Source organism: Mchenga conophoros, linkage group LG9, assembly GCF_057382185.1.
Source record: "Mchenga conophoros isolate Kocher_MC1m ecotype Shallow Benthic linkage group LG9, M_conophoros_male_GT1.1, whole genome shotgun sequence".
Classification (NCBI taxonomy): Eukaryota; Metazoa; Chordata; class Actinopteri; order Cichliformes; family Cichlidae; genus Mchenga; species Mchenga conophoros.
This window is the reverse complement of record NC_140534.1, coordinates 3,193,718-3,211,789: the sequence shown is the minus strand read 5'-3', so window position 1 is coordinate 3,211,789 and position 18,072 is coordinate 3,193,718. Positions and strand designations below refer to the sequence as shown.

Below are 18,072 nucleotides of genomic sequence, written 5' to 3'. Positions count from 1 at the left end.
TTGTTAAACTGTGTACCTTTTCAGTAATTTAGGGTGATTTGACATATGCTGAGTATAAAAAGGTTTGCATTGAAACTGTCAGACATGAGTTATTCATACCTGGGAACTTTTCAAGCATAAAGGTCAAAAAGGGGGGAAATGTTAGATTTGTATTGTTGATTGTCATTTATGCTTAGAAATATTTACTTATATATGCTTAGAGTTTTGTAATTAGTTGTAGATTGGTAGAGGTTTTGATCCTTGATAGTCTGCAAACTTTGTGTGTATTGGACAGCACTTTGGGAGCATGAGAGGTCATACCGTGTTTTATTGTTTTATGGTAGGATTAACGTAGTTGCGTCTGTTCTAGTCTAAGTGCTTTTCTGTTTAGATGACCTGCTGGACTTCCTTACCGGGGGGGTCTAGTCTACCCTCTTCCTGACCAAGGATGTTTGACCCTTTGATCAGCAGTCCACACACACACACACACACACACACACACACACACACACACACACAGGCAAGGTACTCTTTGTGTGTATGTAGACGTCATATGTTAATGAACTTATGCATATTCATGTAACCTCAATAAAAGAACAGTGGTACGGGAGAACGGACGAGACCAACTGGAGTCAAGCGACTGTCCGGTTCTCTCCCGTGCACGAGAAACATGAAGAAGCTTGCCTACTTGTGTCTTGCTTTGCAGTGTAATTATATTGTCTTCAACGTTCCAGCGGATGGGTTCAAGCTACAAACCTATCATAGAATGAGCAGGATCAGGGTTCGGTAAAGGCGGATCTTTGTCGCTAATGAGATGTTCTTCTTCTTCCAGACGCACCAGCGCAGAGTCAGGACTTTGGTCTTCTCGGCGTTAACATTGAGACCGTACAGTTTGGAGTGCCGGGCGATGTCATAGAGGATGTGAGTTGCCTCGGTGTTATCTTCGGCAAAAATGGCGCTATCGTCAGCGAACATTAGATCGGTGATAAATCGATCGGTCGAGGCTTGGACTCTATGGCGGCCCTCGAATGCTTTGCGCATTATCACATCGATGACGATGTTGAACAACAGCGGTGACACCACATCGCCCTGCCGGACCCCTGTCATGATGGGGAATTCATCGGACACTTCGTCATGAATACGTACCTGGCTGGTCGAGCCATCGTAGGCGGTTTGTAGTAGCTCGATGATCTTCACGGGTATGTGTTTGGCTGCCAAAGCCCTCCACAAGGCTGGCCGGTCGATGCAATCAAACGCAGACTTGAAATCAATGAAGATGATGACTGTTCGACGTCCGCATCTGATCCGTTCCTCCATGAGTCGACGTAGGGTGAAGATTGGGTTGCTGCAGCCTCGTCCGGGTCAGAACCCGGCCTGTTCTTCCCGGCTGGTCATCTCACAGTGCTTTTGAAGGCGTGATTGAATTGTTTTCATAAGGACCTTGCCGACGATGGACAGTAAGCTGATGCCGCGGTAGTTTTTACATTCTCGGTTGTCGCCTTTCTTTAGGATAGGAATGACAGCCGCCTTCTTCCAATTTGCTGGTATCACATTTGATGTCCAGATCAGTTTGAATAATGAGTGTAGACGTATGACGAGGACTTCTCCTCCAGCTTTGAGGGCTTCTGCTGCCACATGATCAGGGCCAGCGGCCTTGTTGTTCTTTAGCGAATGTATTGCGAGTTTGACTTCTTCTACCGTTGGTTCTGCATCAGACATCGGCACCGTAGGAGGGTCGATGATGGGCGGCGCTGCAGCCGGACCTTGGGGCGGATCGTGATTGCAGAGTTCATTGAAGTATTCTTTCCACCGTTGCAGGCGCTCCGCAGTTGACTTTACAAACGAGCCATCCACCTTCCTGATGTTATCATTCATCATCTTGCACTTGCCACTGAGACTACGTATGGTCTGGTACAACACCCTGTAGTCTTGTCGTTCGGCCGTATTTTCAAGTTCCTCAGTGACTTTGTTCCAGTACGCCTCACGGTCTGCTTTCATCTTCAGCCTCACCTCACGGTTTAGCCGACGATACTTTTCAAAGTTGGTTAGCTTGGCCTTCTTGCGTTCAAAGACCAAGTCAAGGCACTCGTCCGAGATCCACGGTTGTGTGCGACGCTGGGCGGGTGGGCACAGCGGCTTGGCGCAGTCCAAGATGGCTTTCGATATTGTTTGCTCTTCTTTGTTGGCATCGTCGCTCAGGGGGAGTAGGGCGAAGTGGTTCGATAATGCGATCTGGAATTCTTGACGGCGGTCATTGTTGTTGAGGTGATGCCAGCCCAGCCTGGGCGGCTTGGGTGTCGGCCTCTTCGCTCGTTGGAGCTTCAGGCGCACTCTGGCTTGGACAAGATAGTGATCAGAGCCGCAGTCGGGTCCGCGCATCGCCCGGACATCTTGCAAGGATGATCGGAACTGGGTGTTGAGCACATAGTCGAGTAGCGCTAAGTCGTTTCCTCTTGGGTTGCGCCATGTCAGACGGTGCTTGAGCGAGTATTGGAATAGCGTGTTCCCGAGGACCAGTTTGTTGGTGGCGGCGAATGACAGCAATCGTAGCCCATTGTCGTTCATTTTTGCATGGCCGAACTTTCCCATCGTCGATTCCCAGCCAGTGCGGCCTTCTCCGATGTGGGCGTTTATGTCGCCGGCGATCATGATCATGCCGGTTTGAGGTAGGGAGTCCATGACGTCTTGCAGGCAATCATAGAAATCATCTTTAGTTGCATCGGAGTTCATTTCGGTCGGTGCATAGACCGCGATGATATGTAGCTTGATTGTACCGTTGACAGTTAGGACAGCGATACGGTCAGATATAGGTTGGAAGGCCACGACGCTCACAGAGAACCGATGGTGTACCATGAAGCCGACTCCGGCTTCTCTTTTGTCGCCGCCCGAGTAATACAACATCATCTTTTTGTCCATGGCCGGCACTTCGACGGAGACAGTGCCAGTTCCAGTCAGCCGAAGTTCCGATAGGGCCGTTATCGAGACGTTGAGTTTTGAAAGTTCACGGGCGATGATCTCCTTCTGCCCAACATGGTGACCAGTTCTGACATTTCATGCTGCAATGTTGATCGGCGTCTTGGGCGTGAGACGATGGAATTGATGGCCAGTAGTCCCACCAGCGCCCTGGGTCCCCAGCGCTGGCGCATCGGCTGCCCGGATGCGGTAGCATTGGTTGATAAAGCTGATCGTTGAGATTCCATTGGTTTCAAGCCAAGTTTCCCCGATTAATCGGTTCTGGTCGCCTTGGCAGGGCGACCACCCTCCTTTCACAGCCGGGCTTGGGACCGTCCATGGCGGAGTTAGTGTTAACCTTAAATTGTGAAACAGCTGTGTACTGCCTTTTGTTCCTGGAGAAGGTATTTAACTGAGAGCCATGCTAGGCTCAGGGAGACTCTGCTGACCGTCTGTCCCGCGGTCATGCAGGGACTTCTGAAAAGATCTGAAAAGATGGCACCGGTGAGGTCGGCTGCCGTCATGACTGTTCCGACCACTTTTTCTTTGTCTTTGTTTTTTAAGTTAGTTTTCAGCATTTCTAAATCGGCAAAATCATCACCACTGGGTACATTAGGTATGACAGTGACACTCTTGTTTCTATTGGTATACAATGTACTCACAATTCGAAGTTTTTAACTCCGGATCCGAGCTGGCCGAGTGAGATCTTGAGGGAGAACAAAGGAAAGCGGCGGCGGCCTAGAGGGAAGCGAGCCGGCGTCAGGAACAGGCTGAGAGCTCGTGCACACCGCACACCTCTGCCTAGCATCCTGCTCGCCAACGTCCAGTCACTGGAGAACAAGCTTGACGACCTCAGGGCCAGGATAAAGTTCCAGAGAGACATTCGGGACTGCAATCTCCTCTGCTTCACTGAAACATGGCTGAACCCAGCGGTGCCGGACCACGCCATCCAGCCGGCCGAGTTCTTCTCGGTTCACCGTATGGACAGGACACGGGACTCGGGGAAGTCAAGGGGAGGCGGCGTGTGTTTAATGGTGAACAACAACTGGTGCAACAGTGCGAACGTTGTTCCTCTCACACGCTCCTGCACACCAAATCTGGAACTACTGTCCATCATGTGTCGTCCTTTTTATCTACTTCGGGAATTTACATCGGTCATTGTAAGTGCCATTTATATTCCACCACAAGCGGACACAGTCACCACCTTATGCGAGCTGCATGAGGCACTCACACAGCACCAGACACAACACCGGGACGCTGCGCTTATTGTGACGGGGGACTATAATAGCGCCAACCTCAAACGCGCAGCGCCGAACTTTTATCAACACATCACCTGCCCCACCAGAGGTGAAAGGACACTGGACCACTGCTACACTGCGGTCAAGGACGGCTACAAGGCACAATCCCGCCCTCCTTTTGGCAAATCTGATCACGCCGCCATCTTCCTCATCCCAAAATACAAACAAAGGCTGAAACAGGAAGTTCCGGTTCAGAGGAAGGTCGCGCGCTGGACGGATCAATTGGTGGCCGCGTTACAGGACGCACTCGATGACGCAGACTGGGGCATGTTCAGAAACAGCTCCGATGATGATGTCAACGTGTTTACGGAAGCGGTTGTGGGATTCATCGGGAAACTAGTGGATGATACCGTGGAGACAAAGACTATCACAACGTTTCCCAACCAGAAGCCGTGGGTGGATAAAACCATCCGCGACGCTCTGAGATCCCGCACCGCTGCCTACAACACGGGACTCACGACGGGGGACATGGACCCGTACAAAGCCGCGTCATATAACGTGCTGAGGGCGGTGAAAGAGGCGAAGCAGGAAACTAGAGTCTCAACTCTAACAGAGTGACTCTAGGAGCCTGTGGCGGGGACTAAGGACAATAACGGACTATAAAGCACCAACAACCGGTATGACGAACGCGGCCGTGACTCTGGCAGACGAGCTGAACACTTTCTATGCTCGCTTCGAGGCTGCAGCTAAGGACTCCAACGATGCTAATGCTAGCGGCGCTAACGGCTGCAGACAGGAAGATACTGCCAGCACCGGAAACGTGCTCGTCATCTCCGAGCATGAAGTAAGGAGAGCCTTCAAGAGAGTGAACACCAGGAAAGCAGCAGGGCCAGACGGCATCCCAGGTCGTATCCTAAGAGACTGCGCATACCAGCTAGCTCCTGTGTTCACTGAGATATTCAACATCTCTTTATCTCAGTCGGTGATCCCCACATGCTTCAAAGAGTCCATCATTGTCCCTGTCCCGAAGAAACCCCACCCTGCTTCTCTCAATGACTATCGCCCTGTAGCCCTCACCTCAGTAGTGATGAAGTGCTTTGAACGCCTGGTCAGAGACTTCATCATTTCTTCACTACCAGACACACTGCACCCACTACAGTTCGCTTACCGTCCAAATCGTTCCACAGACGATGCCATCTCTCATCTCCTCCACACATCACTCACTCACTTGGACACTAGAAGGGGGAATTATGTTAAAATGCTCTTCATAGACTACAGCTCTGCATTTAACACCATAATTCCCTCCACACTCACCACCAAGCTGGAGCATCTGGGACTCAGCTCATCTATGTGTCAGTGGATCTCCAACTTCCTAACTGGCAGACCACAGGCAGTAAGGATGGGCAGACATGTCTCAGCCTCCACCACTCTCAGCACTGGAGCCCCCCAGGGGTGTGTTCTGAGCCCCCTGCTGTACTCTCTGTACACATATGACTGCGTGGCCACTACCAGCTCCACCACCATCATCAAGTTTGCTGATGACACCGTCGTGGTGGGCCTGATCTCTGATAACGACGAGAGGGCCTACCTGAAGGAGATTAGGAATCTGGAAAACTGGTGCCAGAGGAACAACCTCCTTCTAAACGTCAGTAAGACAAAGGAGCTGATAGTGGACTTCAGCACTAAGCAGGAGAGGAACTACCAGACCCCTGTCATCAACGAGTGCCCAGTGGAGAGAGTGGACAGCTTCAAATACCTCAGAGTTCACATCATGCAGGACCTGTCATGGTCCTGTCACATCAACACCGTGGTGAAAAAGGCCCGTCAGCGTCTCTACCACCTCAGACGCTTGAGAGACTTCCAACTGCCCTCCAAGGTGCTCAGGAACTTTTACTCGTGCACCATAGAGAGCATCCTGACGGGAAACATCTTAACCTGGTTCGGGAACAGCACCATGCAGGACAGACGAGCTCTACAGAGGGTTGTGCGATCAGCTGAGCGCACCATCCGCTCCGAGCTCCCTGACCTGCACTCAATCTACAGCAGGCGGTGCTGGACCAAGGCCAGGAAGATGGTGAAGGACCTCAGCCATCCCAACAACAGACTGTTCTCTCTGTTGAGGTCAGGAAAGCGATTCCGCTCCCTGAAGACCAACACAGAGAGACTGAGGAGGAGCTTCTTCCCGCAGGCGATACGGTCTCTCAATCACACCACCACACAGTACTGACCCACACATATAGTTCTTACACACACACTGGACATTCTTGACTTTGTTTTCACTTCATCACTTAAATCACGCTGCTGTTATTGTGTATATATTTATTTATATTTCTTCATACATTCTTATATAGTTCTATATTGTGTATTTTGTTGTACAGTTATTTTATTTTCAACTTTAATTTATATATTTTATCTTATTCTCCGAGTTAAATTTACCCTTCATTCTAATTTGTGTTGTACAGTTATTTCATTTTTAACCTTAATTTATATTTTATTCCTTCCTAGTTAAATTTACCCTTTTTAATTTTTCATATTTATTTCCTATCTTATTCATAGCCTTTTCCTTTTTTGTTTTCTTTAGGTCACGAGCAGTTGTCTAAGCATTTCACTGCATATCGTACTGTGTATGACTGTGTACGTGACAAATAAAATTTGAATTTGAATTTTCATCAAGCTTGGTTGTCTGTTCTTTGTGTGTTTGATTAAAGAATGTTAGCTACCGCTCACCGCTCGTCTGCAGGCTTTATTTAATGGAAAACTTCCACAACAGGCAAAAAAAAGCTTTTTGCTAAAAAAAAGATTTAGAGCAGAAGTTTTTTGCACTGCATTTTAAAATGAAAACATATTGCATTTATTTAAAATTAAAGACACAGAGCAGAAAGTGTGTTACTGTTTTACATCCACAGACACACAAGAAAAGAAGCAGGCAACATGAGGTCAAGTAATGGCAATTTTATTTGTGTATTTCAGTACATGTATTTAGAGTTTTTAAAAAACAAACAACCATCCCAAGAAGAAGGATGGGGAGAAAGAAAGGTGGAGAGAGGAGGAAGAAACTATCGAGATGCTGCTGGGTCAGTTCTTTCTCAGCAGTCTGCTCCAGAATCCCCTCCTGTCCTCGGCTTGCTTTTCTTTTACCTTCAGTTCTTTTAAGGTTTTGTTGAGCTGCTCCTCGGCATCTTTAAATTTTTCTTTCAGCTGCTGTTTGGCCAGTTTCACTTTGTGTTTGAGGAACTCTTTAGCTTCCTTTTTGTGCTTTCGTATTTCTTTAAGTGCGTCTTTGCAGTCTTTCTTGGTCACCACAGATCCAGTCATGTCTTTCTTGAATGCCTTCACCTCAATTTTCTCTTCTGCAAGTTCTTCTTGCACTTTCATCAGTTCCTTCTTCATGTTTTGAGTGTAACACAACTTTTTTCTTGAGAACTGAGACCTGACAGTTTTTTTGTCTGATACCTGACAAATTTTTTCTTGAGACCTGACGATGTCCTAAAATGTACACCGTATGAATGAGGTCTTCTGCTGCTCTCCTCGGTGTCTGTTCACAGTTTATTGTGAACACGTTGAGAGAAGAGTGAGAGAGTGTTTGGAGAAAAACACCAACTAATCATTAGCTCAGCATGCTGGGAGAAGTTGGAGCAGAAAAGTCTTTTCACTGATAAAAGCTCATTGATCAATGACCATCAGTACCTTTCACGAACAGTTTGGGGAATGGCTGCAATCACAGCATTTGTCAAATAGCTGGTTGTTGATCAATGGTCATGAGAATTTGCATATTAATGATGAAGGAACTGACCTCCCAGCCCATTGTTCCTTCAGTGGTGCTAGTTTCAGTCATTATGTAAATGTAGTGTTTATAAGGTTGGAGTCAGCTGAGACTGAAGAAGTCACCTGGATGAGTGATGAACATTTCTCCCACTGAAAACGTCCAGATGAACAGAATCAAACTTTGGGGGATGGTGGAGTTTGGAGAGAGGCATCATGGGGGCTGGAGAGACTTGTGAAGTGGTGATCAGGTATGGGCCCCTGTTATTATGAATGGTGGGGGGCTGAAGGAGTTGAAAGTGTGGGGTGGGGGAGTAACAGGTCTGTCCCTGTTTGTGGAAACCACAGGAGGAGCTGTTCAGGCTGTTGCTGGGTGTGAATTGTTGATGGAGTCTTTAAACTTGTAGTTGCTGTTTTCCAGACTGAAGCAGAGTCGTTAGCTGAAACCTGGTTTTAGAGGTTCACTCAGGACACCTTCTCAGGCTCTTACAGCCTTACCTGTATCACAACAAAGTGTATAAACCCCAATCCACCTTTAACATGGTCCTTCTCCCAAACCTTCAAATAGGACTTTCTGGCCCTGTCATAGTAAAGGGCTGCTTAGAATATTAGAGCCAATGTCACAAAGTTCCTCCTGAAGTATAAGTGAGTGAGAGAGTTTCCTCACTTTGCAGCACAACACGTCTCACAAGATTTCTACAACCAATCAGAGTGAAATTTGTACTTTGTGTTGTCAGATGACCATATGAGACACTTTGACTCTTCGGTGCAGTGTGGAGCCTAACAAAGATCTGTTTTGTGTCCCAGCTGATCAGCAGGAGGAGAAGAGTCTGACGGAGCAGCAGAGGAACATTTTCAGCCATCTGGACTCAGCTGAGTCACTACAGAGGAAACAATGAGCTCAACACAGGAGGTGAGGAAAATATCACAGTTTCACCAAATAATCAGTCACGTCTAAAACTCTCATCCTTCCAACCTGTTATATGACTGTGTTGTATTTTATTGTATGCTATGTTTTTATTTTATATCTATTATGTTTGCAAACATCAAGAAGTCCAAAGCAAAGGGAGACCACACCATAGCACATGTTTACATAAGATAAGATAAGATAACCTTTATTAGTCCCACACGTGGGAAATTTGTTTTGTCACAGCAGGAAGTGGACAGTGCAAAAGTTATGACGCAAAAATTAGAAAAATACAACGATGCCAGAAAAGATTATTGCACATTAGTGTTATTGCACATTAGTGGATGTGTGTGTTTGATCAGTTAAAGTCTTTGTTGTGGAGTCTGACAGCAGTGGGGAAGAAAGACCTGCGAAATCTCTCCGTCCCACACCGTGGGTGCAGCAGTCTCCCACTGAAGGAGCTGCTCAGTGCTGTCAGAGTCTGCTGCATGGGCTGGGAGATGTTGTCCAACGGGGATGACAGCTTAGCCGCCATCCTCCTGTCACTCACCACCTCCACTGGGTCCAGAGGGCGTCCTAGAACAGAGCTGGCCCTTCGGATCAGCCTGTTCAGTCTCTTCCTGTCCCCAGCAGAGATGCTGCCACCCCAGCCGACCACGCCATAAAAGATAGCAGAGGCCACCACAGAGTCATAGAAGGTCTTCAGGAGTGGGCCCTCCACCCCAAAAGACCTGAGTCTCTGAAGCAGGTACAGCCTGCTCTGCCCTTTCCTGTAGAGGGCGTCTGAGTTATGAGTCTAGTCCAGTTTATTGTTCAGATGAACACCAAGGTACCTGTAGCTGTTCACAGCCTCAATGTCCATACCTTGGATGTTCAGTGGTTGCAGTGGAAGATGCTTGTGCCTGTGGAAGTCTACCACCATAAGGATATTCATCAAAATTATTTATTCATCAAATTTCAAAACTTTTTTAATCACACAAAAAATACATGTGCAAAGCACCACAACAGCAGCCCGATATCAGACAGAACTGTCACATGATATTAAACATAATGAAGCGCTTCATTATAGTTTGTAGATTCAAGCTGCGCTTCATATTTTGACCAGCAGATGTCACCAAAGAGGACTGTGTTGAAAAATAATGACAGTTTTTTCCACGACTACATTTCACTGGGGGAGGGTTTTGATTATTGATTAAAATCGATTCTAGGTTGGATAACGTGATATTTATCCATTAAAATCCTGAAACGATTTTTAAATATGAATAAATTTTGCCTGAAACGCCAGAATCTCAGGTTAAACAGGTTAAACAGAAAATTTCAACAACCACCAAACAGCTAAAACAGTAAATGAGAGCAGTTACACGGATTCTGCACAAAGACGTAAACAAAGACGCCGGGGCTGAAAGCCGGCAGCTCACTGATTCTGATGCGTCGGCGGGTCCGCCTCTTATGTTTACATCTTTTTTGGTGCTAGATTCTGAAGTTGCAGGTTTTGTCACTCTCCAAACATAATTGACTGAACCAGCAGCAAAAGAAGACTGTTGTTTACAGCGCTGTCAGGCGCTGTTTCTTTTTTGTTTTTTTGTTTCTTTGTTTCTTTTTTTTCCCTTCCAGCAACAAAACCTCATTTCTGCTGTTCAATACAGAATAAATGTAAACTTTAAAATTATGCAAAACGTTTAGCTGTTTTTCTAATAAACCCTCTGTAACTTTGCTCTGCTTCACTTCAGCAGCATCAGGTAATGTTCATATGTTGATTCATGGTTTTCTTTCGTGTTTGATCCACTGCAGAATATTTTTATACTCAGACCAGGAAAATCATTTTTTTCTGTTTTATCCTCAGTTACTTTGACTCACAAGTGTCAGCTTTCGTTTTAGAAATATAAAATATGGATATGTACTCATAGGTAGTGATCAGAATGCTAATATTTCTGATTGTCTGATGCAAAATTTCCCCGAATCGAAATCAGTGACGATGCCCAGCCCTACATTTCACTCACTGCTTGTGTTTGTATATGTGTCACTGCAGGACCAATATGGAGTGAGAAGCCAGCACTCTCAGGAGGCCGACAAACCTCACAGAACAAAGGGGAAGAAGAAATACACCTGTGACGAATGTGGGAAAGATTTTCCCTGGGCGCGTTCCCTAAAAAGACACCAACTCGTCCACAGTGGAGAGAGACCGTTCAGCTGTGACGACTGTGGAAAGTCTTTTACCCAGTCTGGAAGCTTAAAAACACACCAGTTCCTCCACGGTGGAGTTAAAGTGTACAGCTGTGAAGAGTGTGGGAAGGATTTTCTTAAGAAGGATTCACTACAAATCCATGAGGTCATCCACACTGGAGAGAGACCGTTCAGCTGTGACTTGTGTGGAAAGTCTTTTTCCTGGAAGAAAGCCCTAAAAACACACCAACTCATCCACAGTGGAGTTAAAGCGTACAGCTGTGATCAGTGTGGCAGAGCTTTTACTCACAGTAGCAGCTTACAGAGTCATTTAGTTACTGTTAAGGTTCAAAATATTGGGGATGGAGACAAGAGAAAAACCACAATAACAACACTGGTCCGGTCGGGTTGAGTCAAACGATGATTTTAATGATCACACGCGTGGGAGATGGACACTGATGCAGACAGCCTCAGATCTCAAAATGGTGGAGCATTGCTCAAACTCTTATAGCCTCTGGTGTCTCCACCTTATCATAAAAGCCTAAACATTCACATGCTTTCTCTCACACAGCGCCTAAGCTACGACCTTGGCTCCCCGTTTATCTGCTCCTGCTGAGATGGGGCAGAAAACTCCAGTATGTTCTGTTCTCTTCTAATCAGACAAATAAGGCAATGACTTTCTGCAAACAGTATTTCTTATAACTCAGCAGTATAATGCATCATAAACAATATCATTCATTCACAATAAATCAGCAGTCTACTTTAATGCAAATCAGTTTAACTAATGCAATAGTTATCAGCTTCTTCTAATTCAGGAGAATAATGCAAACTAAAACTACATAATAATTCACAATCTTTAATTAGGGGTATAACATGGCATAAAATAATATTATAATCTAACAATTCCCCCTGATGAGGTCATTAGAATAATGAGCTCACCAACACCCTTCAATTCAGTGTGGCCGGGTTCATCTCTTCTCGCTCCTGAGGTTCTTTGTCCCCCTGAGGGGCGAACCATATGTGGGATGACCTCTATGTTTGCGCAGTTCAGATGTAAGAAAAACTATTATTCCAACAATAGCAGGTACAGATGACACTCCCCAGGTCTCCCACAGCTTTATTTTGGTGCTACCTTATACCCTTCAGACGTACTCAGACTAGAACCTCTGTCCAAGGAGCTTTTAGCCTTTCTTTTATTGCTGCAGCTACCAGTGTCGTCCAGTTGGGTGATCCCCTGCTCTTCATTCTTCAACCTCAGGGGTTAGACAACCCTTCAGTCGTGGCACAGATCAGGGGATTATTCTGCCCCGATTTCAAACAACGATCTGTGTATCCTCCAGAAAAAGGAACAGGAAGGTGTTCCCCTTTTTGCCCAAAAGCCTCTCGAACTTCGTTGGTCTGGTGTTCCCGGATATCCGCCAACCCCTTCATGGTTATTGCTGTGTTTATGGGATCCATCCTTTTGTGGTGACTAGCTGGAGCCCAAACGCCATGACCCTTGGACCCAGTTGATGTCTCGGCAGTCACTGTGTCTGTCTCTGCTGCGGAGGATCCTCGCATCTCTGTGACCTCGTCTGGTGTCTGTTCCTTTCCCTGTAAGAGACAGAAAACCAAAACACCTCTCTTCCTACCCCTAATAATCTAATGTTGTTATCTACTGACCTTCTAGTGATTCAGAATTGGTCTAAAACATTCAGAATGTCCCAGGGACTTATTCTAATCATATCCTATGTGTGTGTAAGCGTGTTTGCATTTAGCCCTCTGCACTCAAAGTCAATACCTGCAATATATCAGTCCGGACCATCACGCCGAACGAAGCTTATGACCTTCAAAAGACCAAGTGCCAACTCATTATAAGCACATTTGCAAAGTGTGTCTGAAAATTATTGAAACCCCTCTTTTTAACAAAAGACCAAGAAATCAACAAATCTTCTAAACGCTACTCAGTTCATTTCAATGATTAATGATTAAACATGAAAGTGATGGTTTATGCTTTTTCACTGATTCTCTAAAAGGTCCAGAAACTTCTCGGACCGCTATTAGCTTAAGCTTTACCATTCCTAAATTATTAAAGACACAAATGAAGTTATAAAATGTTCAAATAATCCTGGTTTGATGTTAAAGCTCAACCTTCCCCCCCTTTGTTGACACATTCCAATGTATCAAATCAACAGAGCTAGAACATTCAAAAAAAGTTAGGCAGCTACAAAGTTTCCCAGACTCTTAAGGTGATCTGCGTGTAATGTTCTGACTCAGGTATTTAATATTTTAATAAATGTCGTTTAATTAACTGCCACTATTTAAACTAACCTTAAATACATAATTGAAGAAAAGATTACAAAGAATAACACGATATCAGTGTTTTGTAAGCGCGTGCAGCCCTCTATGCTTGAAGCCTTTTCCCTCAATAGATCAGTCAGACATCCGCGCTGACCGTAGCTTTTAACCCTTATTAACTTGAGCACAACTCTACAATGAGCAACAAGTTGCAATATGTATAAAAATGATCATGGTTACACCTGCAATGAAAAATTATATCATTATCCTAACACCTGTAATAGAAGATTCATCAGAGGTTATAACAATCACAGGAACACAGATGTTAGTATAAGGTCAAAAGCTTCAATATATGATCATCGATGCAATGCTTGTTGCATGATTCTCATACAATAATAATGCTGATATTAAAATAACAGTAAAACCCCCTTATATCCCGTTTCACTTGACCCATAAACGTTTATAAATGCCTCTTTTATTTTTAATTGTATTTCCCCCTGTTCTCCCCTTACTGACCACAGCAGGGGGATCTTAGTTTTAAATCAGCCATGAATCCAGCTCACCTGATTCATCAGTGAGCTCCACCGTCACTGGCGTCTGACAGGGTGGCGCTGCATACTCTTCCTTTAATGTCACTATGTTCAACCTGTTAATTAGAGTGTTTAAACCTGAAGTCGACTACGTCCACAACAAGTCAATACAGCTGTAAATGTGGCCAATTACCAATCTATTACCAATCAATAACAACAGATAACTTCTATTTTATGCATGCTTTTAATCAACCACTCACCCAGAGGATCTCCAATCCCAGGAAATTCCTTCTCCTCCTTTAATGAGTCTGTCCTCCTTCCATGCCCTGGTAACTGGTCCATCCAGAGCCACATGATCTCAAATATACATACAACAAGCCAAACCACACCTTGGTCACACCAACCCTCTCCCGCCCCGAAGATGTCCAATGCCATCCTAGTATGGACTGAAAGTGGCTTTAACGCTGACTGTTCCGACAATCCATCTTATACATTTCCTGGTCAGATTTGCCAATCTCTGCACCAGGGTTTTAAACGTTTCGCCATTTTCATTAGATGTTATTTTTATTTAGTTTCGACTCCAGATTTTCTATTTTTTTTTTTTTTTTTTTTTTTACCAGTTGGAATCAGTTTTTACCAATTCTTTGCTAGTTTAGTCTAGTTTTTATTTTCTGAAACTCCTTAGTTTCAGTTTAGTTTTAGTTGTGTTTTGCAAAAATTAAGTGTAACAAAATCTCAGTTCCATCATATCAATCATGCTCTCCTGGTTATCCTTGGGTGTTGAGACTAATCACTATTAACTCTTGCCGCACCAAGTGTTCCTAATTTTGGTTGAAGTGAATTGATAACCTTTTTGAAGGCGATTGTTTCACACATTTGTTTAGATGTCCCAGTCCTGTTGTCTCGGGATGCATCACGCTGCCTTATCTGGGGTTAGCTGTTTTCGGGGGATGCGGGTTGAGTGGGGGAGCTCTTCAAGGAGGGGGAGTGTGCTCCCCCTGATGAGGTCTTCTAGGTAAGCTAGGTTAACCTTCTTGTGTGAGCTTTTCAAGTGCACTTTAAGGTTTGTGGGATTTTTCGTGTCATAAATGTCCCTCATAACCCCCTGATGGCCCAGTAATTCATTTTTGCGCACTGTAGTACACATTTAGTTTTTGCTTGTAGCTCACATACTCTACTTGCCACTCCTCTAAGTCCTGATTTTTCTTAGCGAGGACAACAGTACCTTTAAAATTATATCACGTGTGGGGGTGTGGCCTTGCCAATTGTTTTTCCCACCTTTTCAAAATGGCTGGCGTGCCCACAAGCACATTTTATGGAAGAAAGAAAGGTAAGCTTGATATTTACATTTAAAATGTTTTGTTAAACTCAGATTTTTATTTTATTCAAAAAATAAACATCTAGTAAATAATTTGAGGGGTCTTTAAGAATTAGGCTTATTTAGTTTCACAGAGAACATGACTAATTTATTAATGTGCTCTACACATTGGCACTTTATACTTATATTTATTACACTTTTTCCTAATAGACAACTTTTGACAAAGGCGGAGAAAATTCTTAACAGAATTATTGAGGGAGATTCAAACATAGATTTTTCAGAGGATGAGAGTCATGTGAGCCAGATAGGAGAGGGTGAGAACCCAGGAGGAGCCACACAAAGATTATTGAGATGCAGTGGCAGATGTAATAGAGAAAAACACAGGGCCACCTGAAATCTGTCATCCTACCTGGTGCAAAACCAACATATAGGAGAATCTGGAATTTTGATTTTGAGTTAAAAATAAAATATGGGTAAAATGCAGAAATGTTTTAGAATAGAATAGAATAGAATACTTTTATTTGTCAATTTCTTCAAATGTACTTGCCATACAAAGGAATTGAAATTACGTTTCACACTGTCCCATGCTTATACATTGACAACAATAAGGTGCAGATGCACAACAAAAAAACAGCCCTAACAATAAGGTAATAAATAGTAATATAATAATATAAATAGTGCTAAAAGAAATACTAAAAATATATATATATATATTAAAAATATATAGCAGCAGGTGTGTGCAATTGCCATGCAGAGGTAGTTATTTCGGTCAGGAATGTTTACCAGTTCTTGTTTTCCAGTAAAGTAAAAAATAAGAGTCGCAATTATAGTTGAATCCATGACACCTAATTGTTTCTACAAGATCACGTCGTTGCTAAAAGTTATCAGTTTACCAGTTAAAGTTACCCACTCTGGAATTAAGGCATACAGCTGTGACATTTTGGAAAAACTTTCAGCCATGTAGGGTACAGAAATACACACCTACGCATTCACACCAGACATGATGTGTACAGCTGTGATCAGTGTGGTAAACTATGTTTAACAAGCACAGAGTTATGACACCACATGTTTACCCACTCTGAGGAGAGACTTTATAAATGTGACCTGTGTGAGAAGACTTTTTAAATCTCCACGTTACCTGAGACGACACCAACAGATCCACACTAGAAAGACTTTCCAAGTGCAGTTGCTGTGAGGTATTTTTATTTTTATCTTGTGATTTTAGTCTGACTGTCTGAAACAACGGTTAGCAACATGTTAGCATTTCTGCTCCATGGAAAAGCAGCTCTGAGTGATTATTCAGATTTGAATTACAGTATTTTAGTGGTAGCAGTTGAGAATTACATTAATGTTATTGCAGTATTGTTTCTGTTATAGTTTTTGCAACACATTAAGCTGAGTATTATAAAGCAAACAGTAAATGGATGTTATTTTATGTCTTGTCTTTTCTTAGTCCTGGATGTTGACACAGATGATGTTTTGTTTTTTGTTTTTCAGGCGACGTTCGTGATAAAAATGTTGAAGGACTGACTTACACTGTCTTTGTGTCTTTGTTTAGAAGCAGAGCGACACAGTTGGATCCAGTTCTCAACCCTGTCATCTCTGTTGTGGTGGGAAACACTTTCATTGTGACCTTTGTGGGAAAAGTTTCAGATATCAAATCACCCTAAAAATATATCAACGTAGACACACTGGAGACAAAATGAACTACTGCAAAGAATATGCTAGAGGCTTCCCCACAACAAGTGAGTTAAAACAACATGAACTTATTCACAGTGGGGTCAAAAAGCATCTCTGTGATCAGTGTGGGTCATCCTTCACCACTGCAAGTCAACTTAAAAAAGACAAATAAATCCACACAGGAGAGAAACCATACAAGTTGATAGAGGATTTTTATGAAATACAAATCATTAAGTATAATCAAGTAAAATCAAGTGTGCCTTATAATCAAGTGTTCATATATTTTCACATAACCAAGCCTATTTTTAAACAAAACACAATGCATTCCTTACTTCAGTGTTTGAGATGTTTGACAAGACAGGATATACATGCATTCTTTACTTCAGTGTCTGTGATGTCAGATAAGCATGAATACTGCTGTGTCGTTATTTTCAGTTTGTGTGCAGAAGTTAGATAGCTGACACAATGCCTAAAACTCTCCCCTTTCCGTTAAAAGAGGAAGTACTATGTAACCCATTTTGAACTATAAATAAAGCAAGCAGCCTGTGCTCGAGGTGTTTGATTTTGCTGAGAGGCACACACCCGTGCGCATGTCTTAAAACTCTCTGAGTCGGTCTGCAGTGTCTTATTTCTCTTACTTGTGTTTGAACAAATGTCTTAACCCCTGACACAAGTGCAGACACTGTGACAAAAGCTTCTCACAATCAGGTAATTGTAACTATCATCTTTGCAAGCTCCTTTGACAACTATCATGAACGTACACACGTGAAAGGAAACTACAGCTGTGACCAGTGTGACAAGAGCTTCAGGAATTTCAGTTCATACTCCGAACACAAACGATCCCACGTTACTAATAAACTGTTTCACTGTTACCAATGTGCCAAAACATTCATTTCGTTATCTGCTCTGTGCAAACAGCGTGATCATCCAGGACTGAAATCACTCCCATCTCTGGATCACGGTCAAGCTGCAGAGACAGAAAGATCCTCGTCTGGTTTCAGGGTCAGACTTAAACCCTTGAGATCAGGCTCCACAGAGTTCAGGTGGAGTCTTCTGTAAAGATCTGATGAGTCAGCTATGAATGAAAATGTGCCTCTCGTTACATTTTAAGCTTTCTAAACTGTTCTACTGTAGTTGAACCAAAAAAATCTGTTTCCTCTTATTATGTTTTTATTGAATGTATTTTGATCCATGTGTTCTGCAGATATTTTTTGTTGGGTTGTTTTTGTTCAGGTTGTTTGTGTTATGAAATCCTTTAACAGTTAA

The 18,072-nt window shown here is 43.7% G+C and overlaps 1 protein-coding gene across 1 annotated transcript in view; it reads right to left on the bottom strand.

The window, feature by feature from the left end:
* LOC146566608 (uncharacterized) overlaps positions 1–18,072 on the bottom strand; it is a 183,448-nt gene that overhangs the window by 132,092 nt on the left and 33,284 nt on the right. The gene's annotated exons all lie outside the window — the stretch shown is intronic.